Source organism: Cebus imitator, unplaced genomic scaffold (assembly GCF_001604975.1).
Source record: "Cebus imitator isolate Cc_AM_T3 unplaced genomic scaffold, Cebus_imitator-1.0 Scaffold103, whole genome shotgun sequence".
Taxonomy (NCBI): domain Eukaryota; kingdom Metazoa; phylum Chordata; class Mammalia; order Primates; family Cebidae; genus Cebus; species Cebus imitator.
In genome coordinates, this window is record NW_016107418.1 from 1,651,246 (window position 1) to 1,673,816 (window position 22,571).

At 48.5% G+C, this 22,571-nt stretch overlaps 1 protein-coding gene across 2 annotated transcripts in view; it reads left to right on the forward strand.

Moving 5' to 3' along the window:
* The first annotated feature begins 3,642 nt into the window (after positions 1-3,642).
* Positions 3,643-22,571, forward strand: part of SLC7A1 (solute carrier family 7 member 1) — an 83,139-nt gene continuing 64,210 nt past the window's right edge. The window contains exon 1 of one of the 2 annotated variants that reach the window (XM_037741684.1): positions 3,643-3,694. The gene's annotated coding sequence lies outside the window, so the exon portion shown is untranslated. Of the gene's footprint in view, positions 3,695-12,020; positions 12,260-22,571 lie in introns of those variants that run through there. The other variant, XM_037741683.1, reaches the window with a different exon arrangement.

The window sequence follows — 22,571 nt, forward strand, 5'->3', positions numbered from 1 at the left end:
TCTCCCCTCTCCCTCTTGCCTACACTCTTGCCATGTGATCTCTGCACACACTCATGCTCCCTTTCATCTTCCGCCATGAGTGGAAGCAGCCCGAGGCCCTCTCCATATGCAGATGCCCAATCTTGAACTTTCCAGCATTAGAATTGTGAGCCAAAGAAATCTTTTTTTCCTTATAAATTACCCAGACTCAAGTATTCCTTTCTAGCAACACAAAACAAACTAAGTCTATTTCTGAGCTCTGTGTTCTGTTCATCTTTACACGTAGTTTTCATCCTTTCCATAAAGTTCATATGTATCCAACAGGTAGTAACAATCTTATTTTGAAAATGAGGAAACTGAGGCACAGAGTAGACAAGCCCACTCTCCCCAGGCCAGCAGCTCGTAGGAAGTACAGTTAGAATTGAAACCCACATCTGGCTCTGATTCTGTGCACTTTCTGTGTCCCCATGGTGCCTAATGGTCCTAGAAAGGGATTTAATATGTCAACCTTAACCTTAGATGTTGCTCTCTAGGGCCTAAATTCTAGCATCTCCTCTTCTTAATGGTCACGGGACTCTTGGCCAGCTGCTCTTTGATTGTAATCAAGGCTGCCTGTCACTCATGGTTCCACTGAACCTGTAATATGAGTCCTGACCTGCCTAAAAACTGGCTTTGCTTAAAACATTCAGCCCATTTCATCAGCATCCTCTAATTTTTTTGCTGAAATCTTGCGCATAACTATTTTTTCCATGGTTCACACTGAATCCTTTTTGCTGAGAAGTCACTTGCTCATGGGCCTTGTCTTATGGTCTTTTTGAAGACAGGACCTTGCTGAGTGGGATTGCTAAACCGAGCACAGTGCTAAAAATCTCCTGGGTTAAATTTCACCCATACTCCCATCAGGGCCTGGAGCACTTGCTCTCAGAATTTACAAACATTAACTTCATGTTGGAGCTCTGTGTGGCCAAGGAGAGCATCTCTACAATCTACAAAATTCTGTTTTACTGCCAGAAGTCAGCAAAGAGGATAAGAAAGACAGAAAGAGAAAATTCCACAATCACATTTCAAATACCAAGGGCTAGTTTTTTTGGTAGGAATATAAGATTTAAAAGCTCCAAACAGAGGTGAAACAGTTTGCAGAAGCTCTCACAGCAAATGAACTGGTAGAGTTCAGATTCAAATCCTGATGTGGTGCCAAGGGCAAAGCAGGTGGTCTTTAAACCCACCCGGCTTCTCTCTGTGAGAAGGGGACATGCTTACTATGGCCTCACAGGCAGAGTAGGCTGCGTGGGATCTGGGACATCTCCTTCTGTGAGTGAAGGGCATCATTTCACCACTGTGCAGCTAAACTAAGATTCGCTGTTTTATTTATTTATTTATTTATTGAGACAGAGTCACCAGGCTGGAGTGTAGTGGCGCAATCTTGACTCGCTGCAAACCCCGCCTCCTGGATTCAAGCAATTCTCCTGCCTCAGACTCCCGAGTAGATGGGAATCCAGGTTCATGACACCATGCCCAGCTAATTTTTGTATTTTTAATAGAGATGGGGTTTCACCATGTCGGCCAGGATGGTCTTGATCTCTTGATCTTGTGATCCGCCTGCCTTGGCCTCCCAAAGTGCTGGGATTACAGGCATGAGCAACTGCACCCAGCCAGATTTGTTGTTTTAAAACAAAGCATATATGGTGGCTTATTATGATGTCAAGCATTATTCAAAGCACATTAGGAAGCTGGGCAGGGTGGTGCTCACCTATATTTCCAGCTACCGGGGAGGCTAAAGTGAGGGACAGGATTGCTTGAGCCTAGGAGTTCAAGGCTACAGTGAGCTATGATGTCGCCACTGCACTCCAACCTGGTGACAGATTGAGACCCAGTCGCTAAAGAAAACAAACAAACAAGCAAAAACAACTATGTATTTAAAACTGCTAAGTCATCTGAATGTGTTCATTAAAATTTTTCTAGGGCCGGGCATAGCGGCTTATCCCTGTAGTCCCAGCTGCTAGGGGAGGTTGAGGCAGTGATAGCTGGACAGCTGGTATTTGAGACCAGCCTATGCAACATAGCAGTAACTACTCTCTCTTTCATATATATATATATATAAGACACTAGGTGTGATGACACAAGCCTGTAGTTCCATCTACTTGGGAGGCTGAGGCGGAAGATCGCTTCAGCCTGGAAATTTGAGGTTACAGTGAGCTATGATTGCGCCACTGCATTCCCGCCTGGGTGACGGAATGAGACTCCTGTCTCTAAAAAACAAACACACGACAACAGCAACAACAACAAAACACTTTTTCTGATGCTAGCACCTTGCAGTTATATGCTTTATAAATTGCTGGTCTAATTCCAGGGGAGTATAACATCCAGCAGCTGACATTTGAGAAGGACCTGTAGACAGGATTCGAAGGTCACGGACACCGTTCACTATTTTTCTGTTTTACTACAGGATGGAGGAAGGATGGCAGTGTTCATTTATGCCCTGCTTACCTATCCCAAGTCCCAGATCACTGGATCTTTAAAGATTATGATTCTTGCTTGTTTTTCGGTGCAAAGGTAGACAAAGAGGGAGCTTAAGAGGTGAGCACGGTGTGATTCAGGACTGAAGTTTGTGCCACCTCCTGGAGGGTAACTGCAAAAGTAAGCCGCTTTGACTGTCCGTTTGTGCATCTGCCACTGCCAGGGGGCACAGGTAAATTCAAGCTTTGGGGCTCTTCTGACAACTGGCAAGGATAAGGTATTAGCAAGGGCAAGGGAATAGCAATAAAATAATCCAATAACAAAGACATGACGATTTACAATACTTTTTAGGCCGGTACAGTGTTTCAGGCCTGTAATCCTGAAGGAGGCCCAGGCAGGAGGATCGCTTGAGGCCAGGATTTCCAGGTTGCAGTGAGCTGCGCTCCAGTCTGGGCAACGGAGCAAGATCCTGTCTCTAAAAAGAAAAGGAATCAATTTAAACCCTTTAAGTGCATACTAAATCTTTTATTTTGGAGAAGGAAAACTGGTCTCCAGCTCCGTGTGAGCTCGCTGGGGCCCGCAGGGACAGAGTTGGCACGGCAGGGCTTGCGGCACCAGTTCTGCCCCGGGCGCTGGGAGAGCTGCAGGGGACCACAGGATGCCGTGGTGCGGTGGGCTCGGATTAGTGGAGAAACGGCCAAACGCCGGCGAGGCGACTGCGAAAGCGAGCAGAGGCGCCGCCCGCCAGCCAGCCCAGGGAACCCCAGCTTGGAAAGCCGAGCGCGCGAAGACTCAGAGGTCCCGCCCACCAAAGGCGCGGCGGTCCCGGCCACCGCCTCTGGGCTGGCAGCCGCCGCCGCGCCGCGCTCCCATTGGTGCCCCGCTATGACGCTACCGAGCGGGGCCGGGGCTGCCTGGCCCGGGGGCGGGCGCGGGGCGCCAGGCGCGAGGGCGGGGGACGGGCGCCTGGCTGATGAAACCTGGCGCCGGATCCCGCCCGCTCTCGCCGCCCATTCAGTCCGCGCGGGCAGGTGTGAGCGGCGAGTCAGCTGCCTGGCAGGCGCGCACGCGGCCGCCGGCTCCCGCTCACCGCAGCCTCCACTCCTCTCCCTGCGCGCCGCGCCCCCGCCCCGCCCCGTCTCTGCGGCCAAGCGTCCGTTGGTCCTTGAGCGCGTCCGACCGTCCGTCCGTCCGTCCGTCCGTCCGTCCGTCCATCCTCCGCCCGCGGTCCTGCCCGAGTCCCTCCGCCGCCGACTCGGTGAGTGTCCGGCCCCCGCCAACGCTGGGGCAGCTCCTTGGGCCCGGGTCATCTCGGAGGGGGCCCTGGCGCCGCGTGGGGCCGCGGGAGGGCGGCGCGGGAGTGGCGAGGGTCCCCGCGCCCGGGACGCTGCCATCCTCCGGTGAGGGCAGGGCCAGGACCAGAGCCGGGCAGGCCCCGGGGTGGGCGCGCGGGGCCGGTGCCCATGCAGCTGTTTCCTCCACGGAGTCCATTTTGGCTTCCTGAAGCCGCGGCGTGGTGCATGATGCAACACCAAGTGAGTAAGCGTGGGCGACCTGGCAATGCCCGCCCAGCGCTAGTGTCCGGGGACCGGCGCTCCGCGACGTACGGGGTGGTCGGGGTGGGTAGGCGGGCAGCTGGCGAGGGGGCCGGCCCGGGAGGCACCCGGAGCCCGCTATCGGCGCGACCTTCCCTTACATGGCGCGGTGCACAGCACCCCGCCCCGCCACGAGATCTGGGGATGTGTCATCAGCCGTGGGTGGGGACCCTGCCGGCTGCCCGGAGGGTGGTCCCGCGGCAGGTGGCCAGCCCTGGGAGTGTGCTGCCACCCCTGCGCGGTGGTCGCCCTGACCTAGGGCGATCAGCCCTCCGCTCTTCCATAGACCCCAGGACGCTCCGCCTGCACCTCTCGTCAGGGTCCTCAAGATTGCTTCTAGGAAGTCTCCCCTAGATGGGCTTCCTTGTGACCCAGTGTGGCCTTTTCTGAAATGTCAGGGTTCCTCAAGCCCTCCACGTGGTCTGGAGTGAGAGGAAGTTCTTCTACCTTTTTTAGAAAGGCACCCTATTCTCAGGGTGTTCCTTTCTGCGTAGTAGAAAACTTCCCGGGGACGGGCAGGTCAGTCATTGTAAAACCTGCGTGTTCAGAGAGCGGCAGCTGCACTGTAGTACCGCAGCAGCTTGCTGGTTCATCTCCTGACTCTTTCTAGGGGATGCGGGAACCAGATAGCAGTTGTGTTTGACCTGTGTGACTAGGATAGTCAGACATGTGCCTTCAGGAAAAAAAATAAAATAACCTACATTTCCCAGTCCTCACGTCATTGCCGCCATGCCCTCATGTGCTGGGTTTTAGTCCAGACGTAGTTACCAGATGGTTGGGGTTTCAATCCCAGGTGTATCTCCCTAAAAAATGTTTCTTTTAACTTACATTCGACTGGTAGAATTGTGTCTGTTGGCCTCTGGCTGAATGCCTTAATTGTATTTAATTTGAATTATAATTTATTTGGTATTTATAACATTTCTTGTCCTTTATGTTTGGTTCAGATAATAGGAAACCATGATACATTTATTCCTGTGATATTTTTAGTTGGTCTCAGTGGAAATTGTCATGATTTTTATATGAACACATCCTCCTGTTACTAAAAAAAAAGATCTTATTTAAGTCACATGAACAGAATAGAAAGTTAGGGGAAAGGTCAACAATAGATTAAAATGGTTTTTAAAATAGGTTTAGCGTATTAAAATCATGTTTAATTATTATAGAGGTAAAATTCAAAGGATGTCAAAGGAGTTTTGAGTACAGAGGACAGGCCTTAAAAAGTAGATCAGAAATGTACTCCCTTGTTTGGGTCTGGCTCTCAGAGCCACGTGCTCCTGTGCATTTGATCATTTGCTTTAGGTGAAAAAAAAAAGGCTTGAAAGACAAGATTGTTGACTCCAAGGAGTTTACATTTGGTAGAAGAACTCATTCTTTGATGGAATTAAATACATGTTGATGGGTTATTCTAGTCTGTAGTTTCTTTTAACCGTAGTCCTTACAAATAGGTAATTATGTTGGGCACAGAATTATGTCCAATTAAATTACTCCTTTCTCATTATCAACCATGTATTTGGAGTGATTGCTGTTAATCCTAGGGACAAATCTGAAATGTGAGTAAGTGCATCCTTGTTATGGAGAGAAATATTTCTTCCCTCTGACTGTGGAGATATTTGGGTCTCGGGGTTCTCTCTCCCAGAGGCATCTCAGAGATGCCTGTCACTCCACCTGGCTCTCCTCACTCCAAGCGAGACCTTCCGATGGGATGCTGGTGTTTTTCTCTATAGTTGCCCCCTGCAGACCCAGATAGATTTTAAAGGCAGACCCAATGGGGTTGGCGAGTGGATTCATGTGAAGGTAAGAAAGGGTCAAGCATGACTGCAAGCACTGCGGGGGTGCCGTATTAATGAGAGGGGAAGGCTGAGCAAAGAACGTGTTGGATGAAAGAGGCACTTTTTGAAAGCCACAACTGAGCTTTTTAGAACTCTCATCCCCAGGGTTAGGCTGGAAGACTTATCCTCCTGGGGCCCCTCTCAGGTGCCTGCCTGTGTGTTACAGCCAGCTTTATTGACTCCTCCCACCAAACCTGGGGGTCTCTTCAGTCTGTCTCCTTGTTGCCCATGGCCTCCCTTTGCTCCCCTGCTGCCCTCCAGTGGGCCGCCCAGCGCTGGGCTTGTCCTGTGGGATGGGGACCCTCTAAATATGGAGTTCAAAGGTCCTGGGGTGTTCCTGGATCTTCAGGACATCTGCCTCTCCTCGTGTTTCCCAGGCCTCAGGTGAGGGTATATCAGATCCCTGGCCAACCTGCTATCCACCCCAGGGTTTAGACCTCTCCTCCAGTGAGGGAACAGAGTAGTAGCTTCATTTGTGGCGGATTATCTGCCTTGTGATAAACTTTAGTGTCCTCTCTGTCTCTCGATAATCTGCCTCCTCCCCCACCCCCGTACCTAGCTACAGTGCAGCCTTGAAAATAACCACCCCTGTGGTTCAGTGTGGGTCATGATCTGTCAAGTCAGGTTTAGTGGATTTGCCAAATGGAATTGCCGGAACAATGGGCTGCAAATTGGGAAAGTGATTTCGTGGCTTGCTAGCCATGTTCATTTCTCTCCCAAGGCATTCGTTCAGATGTGCAGTGCTGGCAGACCCAGGGGATGCTGGCTGCTTGGCCCACTGGTCAGGATTTGGTCATCTTAGGAACACAGGGTGGGGAAAAGACATTTCTGGACTTTGGACTAGATTCTGATCTGTGTGCGGTTTGCCCCTCCTGCCACACCCAGCGGCTCTTTCCCTCTGACTATTGTCAGGAACGGTGGGGACTGGCAGATATTCCATTTGTTGAACACACTGGGTAACTGGAGTCAGAGCCATGTGACTGAGGGAAGAGGCTTCACAGCTTCAGTGCGGAATGGGGTGATTATCTGCCCCGAAAGGAAGCATGCTGCTTTGAGGAACCAAGGGGAGTTAGGACCGATACTGGGAACAGCACTGCTCCTGGCTTCTGGAATCCTGGCTTTGCTTCTCTATGAAGTAATTTAGACTTCCTGAACCTTACACAGTGGCTCCGTCTGTGTATTGGGAGAGCCTGTCCCTCTCAGCCTTACAGTGGTAAAATTAGAAAGCATGGAGTCCATGTTGTTCTTTGAAAGAATAAAGGTACCAAGTCCATGCATTTAGATTTCTTTCTTGAGATCAGTCCTTTTGTTAGCAGCCTGCAATTCTGACCGTGGCAACAAAAAAATCAAGTGCAAGGAAACCTAGGGGTTGGTCTGGGGGTGGGAGAGAATGTCCCTTACCCTAGTAGGACTATGTCTGTCTACATTGTCTTTCCATTTTTTTCTGATTGTCCCCTTGCCCCTCCCTTTTCTGGGGGTACAAGGGCATAGCAGTTTTGCTTCCTAGCTTTCCATGTTCCTACTGCAGTGCTTTCTTCAGAATATTTGTTCAGATCAGGTTCTTGGCCATGAGGACAGCCAGCTGCTTTCCTGTTTCTTTAAAGGTGGATCCCACACTCCTGTGTCCTCCTGCACAGTGAGTTGTGCGTCCTAGAGACCATCTAGCAGTGGTGACTCTGGGAGTGGCCTCTGCTTGGTGTGGGGCCTCTGCAACTTGAGGTTGTGGGGGCCTCTGCACTGTGAGGTCAAAGGAGACGTCATGACCCCTACTGGCAGAAAGTGCAGAGCCCCAGAGTGGGTTCCACTTACGGGATAAGTGGCTTTTCTGAGATATTTCTCCGAGCCACATTTAAATTCTTTTTCATATTGTTTGCATAGTAATTGGCTTCTAGTGCCTATCTTATAGGACTGAGAGGATTTAAATGAGATAATCCATGCTACGGATTTAACACAGCCTTTGGCACACACTAAATCTTGAATGTAAATGTTAACTATTATACTGGAAAGAAGGCTCTGTTCCTTGATTTAGGTGCAGGAGAAAAATAATTTCTTTTTCCTGAGGTAGGGTTGTGCTCTGTCACCCAGGCTGGAGTGCAGTGGTGCAATCACAGCTTGTTGCAGCCCCCACCTCCTGGGCTCAAGCGATCCTCCCACCTCAGCCTTCTGAGTAGCTGGAACCACAGGTGTGCACCCACATGCCTGGCTCATTTTTAATTTTTATTTTTTGGTAGAGAAGGGATCTCATTATGTTGCCCAGGCTGGTCTCAAACTCCTGACTTCAAGTGATCCGCCCACCTCGCCTCCCTAAAATGCTAGGTTTATGGCCGTAAGTCACTGAACCTGTCCCCGAGAAAAATAACTTTTATAACAATTTAATTCCACTCTCTTATTTTACCAAGACGTTAAAATGTTGTGCTCTTTCCTTGGGCTTGTGTCTGAATTAGAAGGGTCAGACATAGTCCCGGTGTGCTGGAGGAGGCCTGTGGGCCTCTGAGGCATCTGCCGACAGGTTCACCATCCCATCTGGTCCTAGGTCTGAGGGAAGGACAGTGGTCTCTGGGCTCTTTTGGCTCTGACTGCCTGGATGGACTTGAAGCCATCCCTCTTTGGGATCCCGGTGCCTCCCTGGGCACGGGGTGCAGGTTTGCTTAGGTCTCAGACCTGTACACCTTGGGCTTGGTGACTCCTTGGACCCACGGGAAACAGAGCTCACAGCCCCTTTCTTAGTGTTTGCTCTGTACGTGTGTGTGTGTGTGTGTGTGTGTGTGTGTGTGTATGTGTGTTTGGTAGGGGGCAGGATGGAAGTGACTGCCCTAGCTATAGTCATTCCTGTTTCCAAACATTTTGTTCAAATTACTCTGAAGCCCTTTGGTTTTTTGGAAAAAGCAAAGCTGAAACTCTGGGCCCTGTGTTTCCCACCTCACTTATCCCATGCTTGGGTCGGTAGGATAGGATGCCGCCACACAGGGCGGGGTGGTGGGCGACACCCACCTGGGGGCAGCAGTGAGAAGGCAGGGGATCAACCTGCCCATAAAGTGGCTGGAGTTGGTCTGGTACGGTCAGCTTGGAAGTGTCCTTCTCTACGTCGTCTGCCTACCAAGTGCCATTAGCCAAAGTCTGTTAGGCCAAGTAGGAAGGAAGGGAGGGGCTCCGGGGCTAGGTAAGATCAATCATTGCAAGCACTTACATAGTGCTCACCATGTACTCTGTGCTTTATCTGTTTCCTTTGAATCCTCCCAACCACCCAATGAGGTCAGCCCTTCTGCTTTGACTGATGGGGAGAGGGAGGCAGGTGGCCCACGGCTCACAGGTAGGCAGTCAGTGGCAGAGTGAAGATTGGAACCCAGATGTCTGCCTGTACCTGGGCTCCAGCCTGTCTTGGGATGGGCCTGGCCTGGCCTGTGCACCCTGAGTGGGAGGCAGGCAGATCTGAAGCCCATCTGCCTGTGCCCCTGTTTCTGGCTGAGTCCAGGTGGTTCTGGCTCTGGCCACCTACCCCAACGCTGGTTGGCACCTGGCTTCCCCTCTCTTTGCCCTGATTTCCCTCTGCTGTCTCTGAATGCAGGTCTTTCCCCTCCAAGTCCCGGCACCTGGCACAGCTGGAGCCCTGGGGTCCCTGGGGCAGCTGCGCTGGGATGTGGCCAGTGTCAGGAGCTGGCGTGTGTGACAGAGGCTGGGCTGCATTTTTTCTGGGTCAGTAGTTTGGCATTTACATCACCAGCCTTTTGCTGGATGTAATGTCTCTTGCTCAGACCACAGGAAAGCCTTGTTTATCACCATCCAGCCATGTCCACACTCCACCACCATCTCCACCTGGGGAGACCCCTTCACAGGGGGTCTTGTGGGAACCAGAAACTGTTCATAGGGGACAGTCGGCTTCCTTTTCCGTATTCCATCCTTCTTAAGGCCAGTGGCCGCTGTCATCCTGCCCTTGGCTTGGCTTTGCTGATTTTAACAGTATCTTGCGGAGGTGACCCCTTTCCTTAGAGGATGCTTCTTTAACACTCTCAGAGAGCCTGGGGCAGGAGCGGTCCACACAAGGGCCTGCAGCAAGGGCCTATCTTCCCCAGAGTGACTCAGGAGTGTCTTCTTGGCTTGCAGCTTTTCCACAGGGTCAGGGACACCTCCTGCTCTCCCTTGAGACGAGGCCCGGTCCAGGAGCTGGGGGCATTAGGGTGCACGTCCTGAGACCCCATGAAGGCCCCCTGGGAAGGACTGCATGACAGAGTTAGGAAAACTGTTCCCTACCCCTTTTTGCCCTTCTCCTTTTCCGCTTTTCTTTTTCACCAGTTTTTGGATAACGTTTCAAACTTACAAGTTGCAGAGGCCGGGCGCAGTGGCTTATACCTGTGATCCCAGCACTTTGGGCGGCTGAGACAAACAGATCGCTTGAGGCCAGAGTTTGAGACCAGCCTGGCCAACATGGTGAAACCTGTGTCTACTAAAAATACAAAAGTTAGCCAGGCGTTGGTGGTGCACAGCTACTCAGGAGTAGGTAGTCACAGCTACTTGGGAGGCTGAGACACAAGAATCACCTGAACCCAGGAGGCAGAGGTTGGCCACTGCACTCCAGCCTGGGTGACAGAGTGAGACACTGTCTCAAAAAAAAAAAAAAAAGAAAAAGAAAAGTTGCAGGAGGGTAAGGAACTCCTGAGTACCCTCTTCTCAGATGCACAAGTGGTTTATGTTTTGCCCCCTTCTATTCTCTCTCCACCCACATACAAACTCACACATGCACACAGACACAGGCATTTTTCCTGAACCATTTGAGAGTAAGCTGAAGACATCACACTGTTTTATTTGCTCTGTATACTTCAGTGTATATTTCCTAAGAACTAGGACCTTCTCTCACGTAACCACAGTAAGACAGCAAAGTCAGGAAATTGAACATTGATACAACCGTGTGATTTAGCCCACAGTCCGTGTTCAACCTTCAGTCGTCCACATAGCCTCCTTTATAGCTAAATGTATTTTTGGGAAGGAGTTGTGCAGTGTGGGGGTTCTTTCTAAAGGGCTGTAGTCTAATTTTCTACCTCATGAGCCTTTTTAAGAAAAAGTGTTACTAAAAGTTAGAATGCTTATTGTGAAAATTTTGGAAACTACAGAAAAGTAAAAGAAGGAAAAAATAAAAATCATTCATAATTCCAGCTCAGAGGCTGAGTAATCGACCAGGTAAACGGCTTGCAGAAAGGTGGTAGCAAGACTTTCTCAGCTCCTTCCGCTCTGGTGACTTGGCCATGCAGACCTGTGGTCCCTCCATCACCCACACCAGGCAGGAGCCCTGAAGCCGAGTCCTGGGGCTGTGGGAGGAGCCGGCCCCTGTCTGGAGCTGACTGTCTTCCATGCTCCTGCCCACCCCTTGGGGAGGTGCCCACCAGGCAGGCAGACTTAACCAGCCTTGGTGGTGCCTTTGTGGTGCGGAAGGGTGGAGATCGTTACTAAATATCCAGAACTTGTTGGAGACTTGAAATGTTGCAGGCCCACTCTTGTCTGGTTTATACCTCTTGCTTCCTAGACTTGGCAGAGGTTAAGGCTGGGGCCTGGAGCGTGAGTGAGAGAAACAGCACTGGCCCCGAGTCAGTGACCTCTTGGCTGCTTCGGGCCATTGTTAGACTTGCCTTTTATGAGCCTCTTGGCTCCTACCAGTGGGTTACAGAAGAAATAAAATGTGTAATTCTGCCATGTGAGGTTTGCTGTTTGCTAATGACTGCTTCTCAAAAGTTCCTAGGGAAAGGTTTTCACATTGGTGCAGGCAGTGAAGTTTGGATCTTGCTTCTCAGCTTTGTCTGCTTAGGTGGTCCTTTGGCCAGAACAGCTGTAACTGAGAATGGGTCTCCCCTTTCCTGGCCCAGAATGGGTCTTTGCTAAGCCAATCTGGTTTCTGGAAGGATTTTGTTCTTAGAAGCTTCTACGTCATTGTCTTCAGCTCCCCATCATTTGTACCTCAGTTTCCCTGAGCAGTAAATCTACGTTATGTGTGAAAATGGGCCTCTGAAGGTCATGATCAAAAGCCTTGAGTATTTTTCCATTTTCCATGTGTTTGTTTTTTCTACTCCGGCCCCAGACCCTCTCCTTGAAGGAGCTGGCCTTGAGAGTGACTTCGGTGGGCAGCCGCCCAGACTCCACACACCCCGCTGAGCCCACGTAATGCCCAACCTGGACGGGCCAGGGCTGAAGGACTACTCTTCAAAGAAACCCTTTGAAGTGCAAACATTTCCTTTCCTGAAAAGAAGGGAAATTGAAATGAAAACGTATTGTTCTGTGTAGACAATGTTCTCTTCGATCAAAGACGGAGTGGGGCTTATAAAGGGAGATGCACAAATTAGAGCTTTGTGTGGCTGGTGGCGTGGACGTGAATATTCATCCCTGTGGAGGAAAACAGTGGGGCCTCTGAGATTGGTAAGATTGTATTTTCCTTTTTTCCTTCTTTTTCCTTAAGGTCCTGAATCGAGGCCTAATGTTCTGTTTGATGATGTCTCTTCTTTGTGTTTTTATCTCCTGGTAAGCATTGGGAGTGTCTTTCAGTAAATCGTGATCCTATTTCCATGTTAGAATATTATGTAGCCAGTAAGAACGGTGTTTTCAAAGAACTTTGATTTTATGGGAGAAACTGCAACGTTAAAAGTGAAACCATCTGGGTGCAATTTTCCATATTTGGTCTTATCTTAATGAGATAAATGTATTTGCACAGAAAGAAAAGACTGGTGAAATTGGACTTTGTTTTTCTCACTGCAGTGTTTGTGGCACCAAATTGGACTTCGTTTTTCTCACTGCAGTGTTTGTGGCACCTAAAATAGTGCTCAACAAATATTTATTGAATGATTATTTTTATAATTAGTCAAACTATTTAAAGGAGGAATGTCTTTGAACTAATGTTTTGGCAGGTGGATGGGACAATATATTACTTTAAGTTTCTGTTGTAATTTTGCCCGGGCAACTCAGCCCTGGTTGATTTTGTTCTTTGTACACATATGAACCCCACTTTGCACTTTTGTACAAATTATACTGTGAATGGGTGACTTTAATATTTATATTTTTGGAAGAATCTGGTCTGACTGAAATCACAGTATCAGAATATTGCCTTTTTCCTAATGTTGGTGATTAGGTAGCTTTCCAGATGGAGTAAAATTACATCTTCCTTTTACCCTTTAGCGAAGGAATCTTTGGGCCAGCTTGTCCTGTCCTGTGGTTGAGAATTTTTGCCTGATTTACCCAAGGTGTCTTATCCTTGAGCATCCAAGGCTACCAAGTTACACTGTTCATATGTCATCCTGGTTTCTAATGTATAGTTGTCTAAAAACGCAGCTTTCCATTCTTACCTGTACTGTAGGTTAGCTTGGAAGATATCCATCCCTGGTCTCAGTGGTCTTGTTTAGGGAGTCTGAACTCCCTGCAAGGACTGTCACAGCTGTCCTTTCCTCTCTGGTGAGATTGTTTTATTCCTCCTTCAGGCACTTGGGATTGAGAGCCCTGTTGGCTGCCTCTTCTGTACTGTCAGCCTAGCACAGGGTTCTGGAAGTGTGGTGCTGGAAAAGCGTTTCTCTGGGTTACTTGGGATGGGCTACTGGTTACCCCCACACACTGGTACTCACCGCATGTTCCTGAGGATGGCAGCTTTTAAACTTCTTTGACCACAATCTACAATAAGAACTAAATTTACATTGTGATCAAGCACATACACAGAGGTACACATATTGATAAATAGATTAAAATGAAAATTTTTATGAAACAATACTCATTTTTACTATCTGTGGTACACTGAGATAATTTTTATTCTTTTCTATTTCATTACAAGAAAATTCCTGATAGCAACTAGGAGTTTGCAAAACACACTAGGTTTGGACATATGAGCCACACCTCGCCTGCAACTCCACCACAGTGTCCTGAGTTTTATATTCACTACTGACACTACGGAATGGTGGTCAATTCTCCCTCCAGACCAGTTTGGGCAAAGGAAGTTGGGGAGTTGAGGTTTCTTTCTGTGGTCATTTGAGAGTTTCTGACTGAAGGGGACATTATTTTCTGCGATGATGCCCAAGTAGGTGAGCAGGTTTTCAGGGCAGACATGTGTGAATTCCCCAGTGTTGTTTGCCTATGCAAACTGGGGTATCTGTCCTTAGCTGACCTGACACGCTGGTGTCTCAAAGGTGGCCTGGTCAGATTGTATGTGAATTTTTGGAATTGGCCATATATTTGTTAGTTTCAGTGCTCTCATTTTCTTTGAGTTTATTTTCTTCAGTGTGATGTGACGAAGAACCTATCTGAAAGAGTTAAGGATTTTGGGGAAGAAGAGTGAGAAGAGATACTCATAGAAATGTTATTATTATTATTTTTTACTACATCTTATGGGTTAAATTGAACGATATTGAAAATATGATATTAACAATAGCAGCCACACCATTAAATAGTTCTTCTTGAAAAGGTTGGATGGATTTTTGCTTAAGAAATGCTTGAATGTTTTTCATTTTTTTCTTAGAAAATAAATGTTCTTTAAGTAACAAGTCTGTGTATATAATTCATAAAACAATTGTAAATCAAGGGAATTGACTCCACCTAACAAGTGCATAGTGACATAACAGAACTAGAACAAGATAAATTGCCTCATTTATTGAAACAATGTGCAAAGGTCTGTCCTTGTTCTTTGTAAGTTTCTTTTATTTATTATGGTTCTCAACAAAAATAAATTAGTTGTGATAATTCAGAGTACTTAATTTACAATATTCTTAAAAATTCATATAGAAGTTTCAAATATTGGCCAGGTGCTGTGGCTCACCTATAATCCCAGCACTTTGGGAGGCTGAGGTGGGCAGATCACCTGAGGTCAGGAGTTCAAGACCAGACTGGCCAACATGGTGAAACCTCACCTCTACCAAAAATACAAAAAGTTAGCTGGGCATGGTGGCACATGCTGTAATCCCAGCTACTCAGGAGGCTGAGGCAGGAGAATCGCTTGAGCCCAGGAGGTGGAGGTTGCAGTGAGACTAGATCATGGCACTGCGCTCCAGCCTGGGCAATACAGCAAGACTCTGTCTCAAAAAAACAAACAAAAAAGAACTTACAAATATTACCATCACCATTGTTGGTATTTGAGAAGAAATCTCGTGAACTTGATCTTATGCTATTAGATATGTTAATATTTGAAATAAGGGATGACTTTGTCATTGCAAGTGTACTCCACTTCCCCCATAAATCTATCACCTCTCATATTTAGCAGTTAGTTTTTTTGTTTTTGTTTTTTTAACTTTTGTTGGAAGACATTTCTTTTTCAGATTGCCTTCTTTCCAGAGGGCAATCATGGGAGAAATTAAGCAAGAGCATTCATTAATTCCTTGAATAATTTTATTGAACTGGGAAGAATGTCTGTCTTGCTGGTCTCAGAGCTTGATACAATTAGAATTTTAGAAAATTATCAGATCTAATTTGTGCTGGGATTCAGGCCTAATTACCCAAAGACTGTGTGGTCTGGTGAGTCAAGGTGCGGGCACTGCTGTCTCATTTTTCTTGGGAGATTTTGAGTAGGGCAGTGCTCAGGGCAGAAGAAAGCTCTCCACACAAATCCAAATCATTTTCCTGCAGCTCCTGGCTGCCTGTGAGCGGTCTTGTGTGGAGCATCAGCAAGGGAGGTCTTGCTGAGTCACCCTGCATAGCCTTTGAGTTGCTGGAAGAGTTGAAGCCTACTAGGGGCTGCTGGCCTTGACCCACAGAGATCCCAGCAAGGGTCTCTTTCCAGCAAATCGTCCTGCTATGTGAAGGAAGAAAGCACCACTCTGCCCTGGGGGGCACTTGAAAGCAGGGAGAGAGGGAGAACATGGGTTTCTCGACATGGATGCTTTGTGGGAGCAAGCAGTACTGCCCCAAATCCAAATGAACAGTGGCTCAGACATCTGAGTTCTCTTCCCTTTTCCTGGAATTGCCCTTGTTGCTAGACTTCCTTGAAGGAACAGAACTGCATGGCACACTTTACTATGCATGCGGGTACCGGTATGGGCTCCTTCACAGTTCTGTAGTGGGGCCTGAGGGCCATATCCCTGCCAGGTCTAGACCTAACAAAGGGTCTGCACCTGACGATGCAAGCTGTGTAAAATAAAAAGTTAAACCTGGGGACAAGACTAATTAACTGCAGCGTATTGTTTCTAGAAATGTAGCACACAACGCAGGAAACATTTCCATTGTAGTTGTGTACATTGGGTGTATTTTGTAGTATGCCTGCTCATTATGACTGTTACTTCTTCACTGCTGTCTAAATAGCATATAGGTAGGCAAGGCCATATGGGTTGGGCAGAAGTGGCAGTAGGGGCAGGCAGCAAGGATAGAGAGAAGGAATATGCATCTCAGCGAGCGTGCAACTTAAGAGTTAAGTACTTGGCATAACGTAATAGTGCGTTTCGTATCCTAAAGTCACACTGTGGGTATCTTTAAACTGTCTAGACCAGCACGTGCATACAAATCCTCCCTTGGAGATCCCCTGAAATGCAGGTTCTGATTTGGTAGCTCAGGGAGGGGTTCTGAGAGATTTGCATTTCTAACCAGCTCTCAGGATCACTTGGAATAGCAAGCACCTCCAAAACTGCTGGACCCTGGAATGACCGCAGGGAGACCCAGGCCACCCAGGAGACCACATCTCCCTGAGGGCCTGGGATGCATGTATTTTTGTGCCTCCTGTACCCCGAGCAGTGCCTGGTATAAAGTAGATACTCACAACGATCTTTTCAACTGAACTGAAGAAGCTGCTGCCCCAGAGCCCATTTGCTTTAGTGGCCTTGGAACGGCAGGAGTGTGGTGGGCCACAGGAGTGTCATAGCCTGTGCACTCATTTCGGCCCAGCCTGGTTATCACTTTACAGCTGTCTGCAGATAGGAAGTGTGAATTTGGCGGCAGAGGTGGACTCCTGGCACTAGCAAGGAGTGATAGCCGAGGGCTTGGCAGTGAGGACAGGACAGAACACTCACGTAAGAGAGGCAAGGACTCAGTAACCACCGCCGCCTGGGATGATTAGCCAAGGGTCAAGCAGCCCTTCTCATTTCAGGAGGTCTATGTTGTACACGCACATGCAACTCGGTGCCTCCGTTTCCTCATTTGAAAAATGGGGAAACTTACAGTCCCCCTCTTGTAGGCTATATTAAGGATTGAGGCTTTTAGAGCCTTGCCAGGCTCAGCATGAGAGTGCAATAAATGTGAGCTGTAATTAGGATTGGTGTGTAAAGGGTTAAGCCCCAGCCTTCAGGGAGGTTTCTCCCAGAAGAAAAATCCCATTCCTGAGGTTGCACAGAAATGTGTTGGTATTTTGCTGCTAAAGGAGTAGGTGTAAATTAACATGCAAAGTGATTCCTCCCGAAGGCTGGGGGTGGTGAAATGGGCCAAGGAGAGGTTGCTGCTTGTTCCTCATCCTCAGGAAATTCTTAATGGAAGAGGCAGATGTCAGGAGCCTTCTAATTAACAGGCAGGCGAGGTGGAAGATGAACCCGTCTCGGGGGTGCACTTCAGGGGCAGGCATGGCACTGCCAGAGCTGGCACAGGGGTGAAGTTCCAGGGACCCTTGCCTGTAAGACCTTAAACCAGAGTGCCACTTAGAGGGGGCGGCAAACACTTGGATATATGCTCTAGTGTTTAAGCCTCTTTACAGCTTACTTATATTTGGTTCTTTAAAAGTCTTAAAAGTGGCTCGCTAAAGGTAACGGGGTGCTGGGGCATGGCTCCCACACATCTGTATCACCCCAAAGGTGCTCGGCATGAGTATTCAGGGAAACCTTGGCTGGGTCTGATCTGTGTTTACTTCAGAGCTCTATGCCTAGCACATGGGTTTGCACAGGGACATTTAAAGTAAGAAAGAATAGAGCAAAGCAGATCGGTCTCTGGGAAGGATATGAAGGGGGCCCAAGCTTCTGTATTTTACTGCAAATGTCTATGAAAACACCCAGAACATTCCTCAGTCTAAATGGTTTTCTTGTACCTTCTCACTGGGGGAGAAGCGGGGCTGGGGGGACGGGATGCCATGGGAATGGAGTTCTTGAGTTGAGTTGTATGTGATTTTTATTTTCCTCTGTTGCCTGGTTCATTAATTCATAAACTCCTTTAGAAGGCTAAAGAGTTCATTAGAAATATCCGATTTCTGTTAAATAGCATAGAAACATGTCATTTACATTAAAAAAAAAAACTCAGAACTTGAGATCACTTGGATCACTTGTGTAAAATGTGAGCCAAGGCTGGCCCTTCTCTGGGAGGCTCTGGCAGTGGTGGGAATGGGGATGGGGTCAGGAATGGAGGGCACTTGCGGTTTGCCCTGTGACCTTCGGAAGCTTTTGAATTTTTGAGCCATGCGTGTGTTGCCTTTTTGAAAATCCCATCATGGCATTGCTTCTTTAGGGAAATCTGATTTAGTTTTTATGGTACCTCTTGCAGGAATGTAGTGAGTAGCTTTTAATCACCTTCTTAACACTGTTCAGTCTCTAGAAACTTGCACATTATTCATTTGCCTCAGCAAGTGTTAAGATTAACAACATTCTACGTGGGTGAAACTTTGCAGTTGGGCCCGGGAATCGTCTCTCTGCTTTTTAGTACTCATCACCCTGCTGGAGAGGGAAAATCAATCAGCTAAGGAGACATGTCTTGATTGTTTAGCAAAGCAGCTATGTGAGGAAATTAAGACTCATTTCCAGGTGTGGAAAAGGCCTGCGAAGAAGGTTCTGCAAGCCATCGAAGGTGTGTTCTTCGCATATGTTTGTGTATTGTCTGGGTATAAAAAGGGGTAACATGGGACAGATCTCAAAAAGGGGAGGCAGTTATGAAGGCATTGAGAAATAAAAGTAGAAAAGCAGAGAAGAAGCATGGTGTAGGAGTCAGACTTTTAACAGAGCTTGAAGTACCTTGGACCCTTAGAACACAGAGATGTCCCCTCTGCTGTCCCCTCCTGCCTGGCCTCGGAAGCCCTCCGGGGGACTTATCACACTTTCTCTGCAAGGCAGTTCCAGGATGCACCACCCCCTCAGTACTCATGGCCTGGAGGTGGAGAGTTCTCCACAGGGTCCTCCTGGGGACTTATCACACTGTCCCTGCAAGGCGGTTCCCAGATGCACCACCCCCTCAGTTGCCATGGACTGGAGATAGAAAGCCCTCCACTAGGGTTCCCAGATGCACAGCACCTCAGTTCTCATGGCCTGGAGGTAGAGAGACTCCCGCACTACTGGCTCAGCCATGGACTCAGCCGATCCCGGGTAAAAGGCAGGCACTCCAGGCCACGTTTTCTGCCTTGGGATTCTGAAGAGCTTGTACTAGAATGCTACCCTCTGTGAAGTTTCCAGCCCTCAACAAAAAAGTCAGTGACATTCCATGGTTATGGATCCACCAAAGAGCTCTGAGCAGTTTGGTGGCCATGCCTTGAATGTGGATGTTGAATGGGAACAGCGGGGAACAGATGTAGTAGGAACAAAGGGTCTGGTAGTAGTAGGACAATGACAAATACCTCACTGAGAAGTGTCACTTTGCCTGTGTTAGCCCAGAAACACTGAGCAGGCCACCGGTTCAACCAGAAGGAGCAGAATGAATGGCTCTTGTAAAAATAAAAAGCACTTGGTACCAGCATCCACGTGGTCCACCAGGTTTGTGCCCCATCAGAGGAATACTCTGGAGGAACTTGGGCCCCGCCATTCGGAATAGTGAATTTCCATTGCCACTCTGGAAAGAATGAGCAGTTGTGGACCAAACATTTCATGGTCTGGTGAAAAGCTACTGGATGCTGGCCAGGTGCGGTGGCTCACACCTGTAATCCCAACACTTGGGAGGCCGAGGCAGGTGGATCACCTGAGGCCAGGAGTTTGAGACCACCCTGTCCAACATGGCGAAATCCCATCTCTGCTAAAAATACAAAAAAATTAGCCACACATGGTGGTGTGTACCTGTAGTCCCAGCTACTCGGGAGGCCGAGGAAAGAGAATCACTTGAACTGGGGAGTCGGAGGTTGCAGTGAACCGAGATTGTGCCACTGCACTCCAGCCTGGGGAACAGAGCAAGACTCCATCTCCCCACCAAAAAAAAAAAAAAAAAAAAAAAAAAAAAAAAAAAAAAAAAAAAAAAAAAAAAAAAAAAAAAAAATTCTAGTGGATGCTTATCCATTCATGACAGGGGCAGCCGTTTCCTGGTGTCAGATCCCGGCCGCGGTGTCCTGTTGCGCGGGGCGTCTCAGGTGGAGTTTGGAATGTCGGGATAGGCCATGAGAAGTTTCATTCCCACACTATCTCACCAGGGAGGAAGCCTGAGAGAAATTATTTTTCAAAAGGATTAGTGAGCCATACACATCAAAATATATACAGGCTTCATCAAAGGAAGGAGACCCAGCTTGAATTGAGGGTGAAGCATGTCAACAGCAGCAGCCTGGCCGAAGCTCTGTGTTGCGATATCTAGCCAGAGCTGTCTCCTGCCTGAAAGGTTTCTTTTAGAAAAACCCTTAACAGTGCCACCACTTGCATCTGTTTCTCTTCTGCCCTCCCGCGAAACATACTTTTCCCCGGCGGAATGAAGGAAAAGGCAATATTAAAAGATGCGTCAGAGCCAGAGTTCTTGCCTGCCTCCAGGTCCCGCCTGCGGAGAGAGAAGGTCAGGGCTGTGGAAAGAGGCCTCGAGTCTGAGAACAAGAGAACTCATTAAAGCCCATGGCTTTTGACAGGCGATGACAGGGAGCCTGGGTACTTCCTTCAAGAAGGATCACTTCTCCCGCATTGGCGGATCCTTAGTGGGCTTGGAGTTCTCAGAGTACCCAGTGAAAAGGCACCGAGCAACAGCTACGTGGGGTGCCCAGTTGACCTAGAAGCTCGCTGTGTCCTTTCCAGGAAGAAATAGTTCAGAGTGGATTGTGCCAGCTTCGCGTTCCTCTCCGGCCCCGGCGGGACTCTGGGTAGACACAGCTGGAGACGGACAGTGGACACCTGGCACCTTTCCTGGGCCTCACAATGTTTGCCCAAGGTCCTTTAGGTTTGCCTTAGCAGATGTGATCCTGCCGATGACAGGGTATTCTTATTTACACTTGCAGATGTGTGCGTATTAAAGTAACACACCATTGGTTTGAACAGAGCACATTTAGCTGTGCCACTGAGTTCATGTAAGGTTCACAGTGGGACAAAGGATGGCAAAGAGTCCGATTTGCAAAAAAGACTTCAGTTGTGCAGCACAAGTTCAGATGTCTTAAATATCTGCTCTCTGGGCAGAAATCTGATAAGGGTTGTGCAACAGAAGAGGGGACATCTCATTTGCCAGCCCCAATGAAGTTTTGGCTTTTGTTTGGGGATGGCAGGGACTTCCTAAGAGGGTTGACTGAAAGATCCCAAAGATCTTTCAGTCTTCGGGTAAGAGATGCCATCAGTCTCAAATGGTGATAGGCCATAGCAAGAACCACAGACTTTGTGACCAGCTCTGGAAGTCAACGCATGTTCCTTGTCAGAACTTGCAAATGTTTTAGAATAAATGAAAAGCAAACAGGACTTTCCACAGCTGGTGTCATGCAGAGGCAGTGGAGGAAGAGAGGGTCGCGGGCTCCAGAAGAACGTGGTTCTCTGTGGCCGCTCAGCAGGCGGGCACCAGTGGTGCGTGGGGTGATCACAAATCTTTTGCAAATGCTATCATGGGACATGCTGGCCCACAAAGCCTGCTTTGCAAGCTCCTCCAAAGACAGAACCACTCTGCTGGAGGTGACTAAGATTGTTCAAGATATTATTTCTTGTGATCTTGGCTCTCCAAATACAGGCTATGTGACATTTCAGTGAGGAGCAGGACAACTTGATGGCCAAGAGGCCCATCAGAGCTGTCTGGTTTGCATTCTGCAGGTCATTGTAAAGCAAGTTGCAGCCCCAGGATGGACACAACCCTCTCGGAGCCAAATTTCAGATTTCCCTGCTCTCTCCAGTTTGTTTTCCACCTGTCCGCCTTTACTCGGGACTTCCCAGAGCCACACCCCAGGAGACACCGCCACCCTTCAGTTAGTGACACTTCTCCTGCACTGGGCACCCAGCTTCCTCCACAGCCTCATCAACCCCCCCTCTCTCCAGCAACGAGGTGCTTGGAGCTGATTTGTGCATTTGGCTCCAACTGTGGGAGCCTGCTGAATCTAGCGCCTGGCTCTGGCTAACCCTGACCCAGTTGGGTGGGAGTTCAGAGTCAGAGCTGGGTGCCAGCCCAGCCACCAGCTTGAGGTATGGAGAAAAGCCCAAGACGTCCTTGGCAACAGAGTGGCTGGGATAGAAGGTGGCTGCCAAGGCGTGGGGAGAGGAAGCCCCTGCCCCATCAAACCATCGAGTTCATTGTACCTTTTGCCGATTCAGGCTACAGTAAAAGACAACTACCTTATGCCAGATTTCATTTGAATTTTATAATTGACCCTGTGTTTCACTCTGGGTAAAGCAGTTTGTAAAGTTCTGCACTGGCATTTAAATCTGGTGATTAAAAAAAGAAAACCAGCAATGGAGGTGACAGGCTAAGGCCAGGGCCCCTCTGACCCAGAGCTACCTGAATGGGAGGTGAGAGGAGCAGAGGTGTTGGTGCTAGATAGACCTGGGTTCTAGCCTTGTCTCTGGTGCTGACTGGCTGTAGGAGCCAGCTCCAGGCCTTCCTGTGCCCACTCGTCAGGTGCCACCTTCCAGGGTGTCTGAGACCGAGGCAGTGTCTGGCCAGTTCTCAGTATAGAGCAGTACATTTATCAGTTGGGCAGCAGATATCAGTTTTCTTT